Source organism: Branchiostoma floridae, unplaced genomic scaffold (assembly GCF_000003815.2).
Source record: "Branchiostoma floridae strain S238N-H82 unplaced genomic scaffold, Bfl_VNyyK Sc7u5tJ_393, whole genome shotgun sequence".
NCBI lineage: Eukaryota > Metazoa > Chordata > Leptocardii > Amphioxiformes > Branchiostomatidae > Branchiostoma > Branchiostoma floridae.
The window spans coordinates 15,542-21,885 of record NW_023365830.1 but is presented as its reverse complement, the minus strand read 5'-3'; the positions used below and the strand labels follow the sequence as shown (position 1 = coordinate 21,885).

The 6,344-nt window shown below is 42.2% G+C and overlaps 1 long non-coding RNA gene across 4 annotated transcripts; it reads left to right on the top strand.

Annotated features, from left to right (window-relative positions):
• The first annotated feature begins 3,124 nt into the window (after window positions 1–3,124).
• On the top strand, window positions 3,125–5,782 carry LOC118408765. Of its 4 annotated transcripts, none has more exons than XR_004830353.1 (6): window positions 3,126–3,262; window positions 3,395–3,553; window positions 3,718–4,505; window positions 4,821–4,959; window positions 5,070–5,204; window positions 5,497–5,782. It is a non-coding gene; the product is annotated as an uncharacterized LOC118408765 (long non-coding RNA). The 4 variants fall into 4 exon arrangements; XR_004830354.1 differs by having other exon boundaries at window positions 3,127–3,262; window positions 3,395–3,462; XR_004830352.1 differs by having other exon boundaries at window positions 3,125–3,262; window positions 3,395–4,505.
• The last annotated feature ends 562 nt before the right edge of the window (window positions 5,783–6,344 follow it).

Sequence of the window (6,344 nt, the reverse complement as noted above, 5' to 3'; positions counted from 1 at the left end):
ACGCACAGAAATGGGTGGTTGTGAAGACAAAACGACACCATACAAACGAAATGCTTCTCGCTGACATTTGCGTTTTAACATTAAACCTGCAATGCGTCGGTAGGACCTACTTTTCATTATTTGCCACCAGTACAAATTTGAGTACACCTAACCCTGCCTTGGAGGGGCGCGTCCTCATTATTTACTGGGTGGCAAGAATGAAGGTTGAACTTCGGCTAGATATGAGGTACATTCTCATCAGCTCAGTTTGCACCCGTCGTAAGTTTGTGAAAGGTATCAGACGTGACTTACTGCACGTCTGTAGTCATTGTTGGTTTGATGAGTGTATTGTACAACTCCCTTCACTTTTGCGTAGGCCAAGTCATTTCGAGCCTGTACGTTCTTTCATCCGCGGGAAACGCCTTCCATATATACATGACGCACCATAGAAATATGTTAAGGGCCACTCAGTGAGTGGGAAATCACATTCCACTACTGGTACCAGCCAACGCCTTAACTTTCTGTGGTGGCTGTTTGACGAATGGAGTCTTAAAATCACCAATTCATTCAAATTCATTGCGAGTCTTTTTTTCAACTGTGTAAACAAAAGCTACTTAACAGGTGTCTTATAACCTCTTTCCTGTTTCAAACAGCGAGAAATTTCAAGGTCTGTCATAGACCGGGGGTTACTTTGAATATGTGTCAAATAAATGCTTTAAAAGGGGCCCGCGCAATTGTATATTAGACAAGAGAGATCCTTAAAAGATCCGTGAAGTAGAACTGCACGTATAAAGCATGGGTGGAGCTGCTGGTATGTCTTTTGAACCTACGTCCCGTGTCCGGAATAGTGAAGGGCGTTTCCGAACCTAGTGAGCAAAGTACTCACGAGAGTCTATTGTATGACCGCATAAAATATGTTCAACACAACTACGAACAAATCCACCCATCTATTTGCGATATTTACTTTATGATTTAGGCTGCCCTCAAACATTACTGTGTCCTGGTACCATTACTGTTGACTTGTAACCCCTGACTTCATTTACATGTCGTTTGAAGTGCATTTGCTGTCAACATAACGGTGACCGATAGGGGGCGCAAATGCATGAAGCCCTCCAGCTAGACACAGAGTAACAGGTCACGATCAAGATAAACAATTCAACTTCAGTTGAATCTTTTCCCAATTCAAGCCATGATTAAGTCATAAAACCCCGCATTCCACAGGAAAGAAAAGAAAAGGAAGAAATTTTATCTATCTATGAAGCTTGTATAACATTGACAGTTGTTTATGTCCTTGGACTGTGGATTGAACGTCCTTTTTAAGGCTCGATGTCTTTTCTATTGTTACGAATAGGTGATTTACACCAACATGGAACATCAAGCACCCGGAACAGTGTTTCCTGTAAACCGGTCTATTTTGTGGTCCGGTGTGCGGGTGTTTATCATTCAAACAGTTGAGTAAAAGAAGGCCAAAGTTTGCAAGAGAAAGCGACTGATGTCCACGTATATCTTTAAGCTACTCATAAGGTAACGTTACAAAACGTGTATGTGAATGTAGGTGGCGCTTCCACGGGCAGCCTCGGTGGTACACGAAACTCCTAGCCCGGACCGAAAAATCGATCTATTTTATATCGACGCGTGCTTTAGCGAGTCTCGAAAGTTATTTTAACTGTCAATGAAGGCGTTAGGGCCTATTCGTGAGAGTGTTTACCGGCTTTAAGTCTAATGCCTTGTATATTTTTACATTTTTTTTACAAATAGGGACCTCATACCCTATGCGAGCCTATATCTGCAGTAACGCTCCCGGCCGCGACTGAAAAAGTGTTAAAACGACCTACAAATTGACAAAATTCGTTTTTTTTTCGGGAATAGGGAAAGCATGAAAGGCTCGCAAAGGGGTTTGGATTCTACAGGCTGATTTGGCTTTGATTTCGACAATGCAAGACATTTCACTAACAAGACAATGGGGTTTTACGTCATAAATGGTATATTTCCTTCACGTTACCAACAGAAGTGGTTTTCCATGTAAACTGTCAATTGCTGAAGGGCTACCACATTCATCCAAAATTCAGTCGCATTTTATGAAATAAGTAGACGTCGAACAAATACAAATGGTGGTTTTGCTTGTTTGTCCACCAAGATACTCTATTTAGTTATATAGAAAGTAGATTCCCTCATTTTAGACACATGAGTAGCACTGACAAGTTTATATTTCTCATGCGTTTTGACAAACCGACCATAGCTAAACCCATACAGTCCTACATTTTCACTACTACCAAGAAGCGAGAAGAAGCCGAACTTTTGTGTTAGACTAGATTTGTGATACTTTTATATGTATATATATACTTGTTGTGACCTGTACTTAGCTCGGTTGGGCAAAACTGTACAATAAAGGTTTTCATTCATTCATTCATAAGGTTGACATGGCTCGTGAGCCAAATTTCCAAAAGACGAATTAAAGAAGGGAAAATGGCTGCAAGCAACCTTCTAACTTAGACTTAGGGGCTCCCGTGTCGTCCGACGTTACACCATAAGTTGACAACACTAGCATAGATACATGCTAAAGCTTTCGGGTACACTTTCTTGACACCAACAAAGAGATTGTGATCAGTCCTGTCGACAATGTCTCAGGTAGATAAAGAGAATCGTAACATCAGCTAAAGCTATGAATATAACATCGCAGATCATTTACTTCATATCATGCCAATGACAAGTTAATCCATTGACATCTCCCCGGACGTTGTCATGGAACACCTGCGGTTAAGGTTGGCATCTCTCGTCGGCAACCCTTGTGTCCCTTCCCGTTTGTAGATTCTCGTATTGTTCAAGACGATGGTCTGGGGAAGCAATCAAACGCGTGCCCAACTCGGGTGAAAAAGATTACTCTGTGATTGGTCAAGAAATCAATCAATTGTCTAGACTGAGTCTAGACGAGCCCCTGTCTGGTTGTTCTGTCTAAAGCCGCGTGCCGAACACAGGTGAAAAAGATTACTGGTCTGTGATTGGTCAAAAAATCAATCATTTGTCTAGACCGGGCCAATCGTAGACGAGCCCCTGTCTGGTTGTTCTGCACACAGGTGAAAAAGATTACTGGTCTGTGATTGGTCAAGAAATCAATCAATTGTCTAAACCGGGCCAATCGTAGACGAGCCCTGTGTATATCTGTTTGAAGCCCCTGTACCTCGTCATTAGTCTTCCAGGTGTGTGTGGAGACGGCCTCACCTCGCAGCACGACCGCTGTGTGACTGGGTCCTTTCTTCTTTGAGCGTCCTACCTAAGACAACAGGTTAGTTCGGTCATTTCTTCGCGGTAAATTTGGTCATAATTTCTCATAAACATTCTGATCTGTGCATCTTGTGTTTGTTGCGGCGGTGTTGAGGCAACGTATGCATGACTGTTTGTTCTACCGATTTGTTAGAAATGTCTGGACGCCATGAGGGAGGAAAGGAGTTGGGCAACGGATGTATCGATCAGCTGTCACTGAAGGTGCTTCGGGACAACATCCAGTGCATCACCAAGCCAAGGGCGCATTTTCAAAGCCTCAGGGCCTGAACAATGCTTGTTCAAACAGTCCAATGTAATATAAATAATCAGTAACGTTAACGCTGAATTCTTTTGTGACCGTCCGAGGATGGAAAAAAACAGAACAAGTTGCATGTACATGTGAGGCATCCCTGTGCCTTATTTATCACCAAAACAACAAGACATTAGTCTGAACCTTATTCACTTTCTTTCTTCTAGGGCCTTACTGGTGCCATCAAGCCCGGATCAACTGCAGCTGCAATGTTCAAGTTAAGTGCTTAATGATATGTCTTGTGGGGTTTGAAATGGTAATGGTTGCAGATATGGACTCCTTTTGCATTCAGGGCTTCAGTCCGTTTCCGTGGTGTACAGGCCTGGTGTGTGGCTGGTTTGGTTTCTGTGACTGTGTCGATAGTCTAGATGGATTCGGCGTTACTGTAAATTCTGCTGTTTCTTAGTAAACAGGGTTTTCCCTGGTTCACCATCTGTTGTCATTTCTGTTTTATTTCATGGTCAGTGGTTTTCGGGGACCTAGACCATTACATAAGCTGCCTCGTGTCGTTTTCTTGGGTCCCGAACCAAGAGGACGACACAGGCCAGAAAGAAACACAGGTGGTTGAACAGCCTATTTAATATTAGTAGTTTATTCCTTTAGAACAAGGACGTTATATCAGCTATAACGTCCTTGTTTAGAAATACTCGACATCTCGGCGTTGACACAGTCACAGAAACCGAATCAGCCATTCATTGGGCTTGTACACCACAGAAACAGACTGAAGCAATGAGTGCAGAAGTAGCCATATATAGCTCTCGAAATTTAAACTGAAGTTCTTAACTATATTTCTGAGCCAAGTTTAATCTTTGTCTCGTTTTTTCTTTCTTTCTACCGAGGATCATCGCACCGTACGAGGAAGTGTCTGGACACGGAAAGGGAGGCGAGGACTGGTGAGGGAAGGTACCGGACGTGACCGACTGGGGATTCGCAGTCTTCCCACACATATGACAAGGTATCTATTGTGTGAAAGCACAAAGTTTTTAATTGTAAGATAACAGCCTTTGTGTTTGGTAAGTTTAAGATTACAGTTTCAATTTCAATTTTGTTACCTAAACGATAATAAACTCAGTATAAAAGTCTTTTTTCTTTTACTTCCTTATCTGACTCTGAATTGAATGAAGTATATGAATACTTTTGTATTACGGTTTGACTGTTTGTCAAGTTTGGTCTTAATTTCTCATAAACATTCTTTTCTGTGCCTTGTGTGTTTGTTACAGCTGTGTTGAGGCAAACTCATGCATGACTGTTTCTTCTACCGATTTGTTAGAAATGTCTCGGCGCCATGAGGGAGGAAAGGAGCGGGGGAACAGAGGTGTCAATCTCCTGTCACTGAAGGTGCTTCAGGACAACATCCAGTGGATCACCAAGCCAAGGGCGCATGCAGTCTTTCCAAGACATACGACAAGGTAAATAACAATTGTGTTGTTTTACAGTTGTAGGGTGGTAATCTTTAGCTGACATTTTCAATGCCTGGGCCTGAACAATGCTTAACAGAGTTATCTTTTTCTTTTCAAAGTTAGAACATATGTGTACATGTGGTGCGAGGCAGCTTAGGTGTGAGGCAGCTGATGCGTCCATACGTCCTGCTTTTGAACCTGTTCCTTGGAGGAAGGAAGCAGACAAGAAGACTGTGGACTGTATTAACACAACTGTGAGTATCCTATACAAATCAAACTGCAAATTTAGAGTGCCAGTGATGTTGAACAATTCATATAAACTTTGAGCAGAGAAAATCAGTAACCTATAATTTTAACAGTTCACGTTACATTTTTGCGTCATTACAGTATTTTCTTGACTTCTTGTGCATGGTTTCTGCCACCATTTTCGCTCCTCACAGGGACATAAGACGCCCTTGTGCCCTTTCAAAAATGTTTTGGTTTCAAAATAGCTAAATATTGTTGGTCTATCTCATTATAATTGATTGCAATGTCACTTTCTTGCAGGTACAAGAAGTTGTGAAGGAGACATCTCTCAGCAGCGTCCAGGATCGTATTGGTGCCATCAAGCCCGGATCAACTGCGTGTGGTGGGACTTATCCTGGTGAGAGGCTGCCTGATGACATCTCCACGGCGACGTGCAGAAAGATGCACTCAGGACTTCAGCGCGCTTTTGTGGTGTACAGGCTGATGTGTGGTTGATTTATTTTCTGCGACTGTGTCGATGACTGGGATTGAATTCGGTCAATTACTGTAAATTCTGTTATTTAATAAAACAGGAACTTTCATGGTTCTCCATCAGTTTTCATTCTGTTTTATGTCGTGGTCAGTGGTTGTCGGGAACTTAGACCATTACATAATTTGCCTTGTGTCGCTATCCTGGGTCCCGAACCAAGAGAACGACACAGGCCATAAAGGAGAACCACAGTCGCAGAAACCGAACCAATGCAAAGTGTAATTTTACATTGTATATGTAGTTGGGCTTGCTTGAGTTAAGTTTTATGTACATGTTCTGTGACCTTTGCGTGTCTTTTGTTCGAGTCTCACTTAGACTTTGTTTTGTGCATTTCAAGTAGATTTCCACATTTCCGTTATTTTGTAGAGGTTGTTTGTAGCCTTCCAAAAAGTCCTTTGGCAATTTCCCTTCCTAAGGCTTATGCTGCAACACACACACACACATACACACTAACAAACTAACCCCACCCACCAAACACACACACACACTAACAAACATACTAATGCAGCTCAAATGCCTTAGGTTTTAAAAACTTTATGTACAAAGGCTCCAAGCTACCTCTTTACCATGTCGACCTTTGCTGACTCTTTGTGTCCTAGAGTAAAGATTGTAAGTTTGT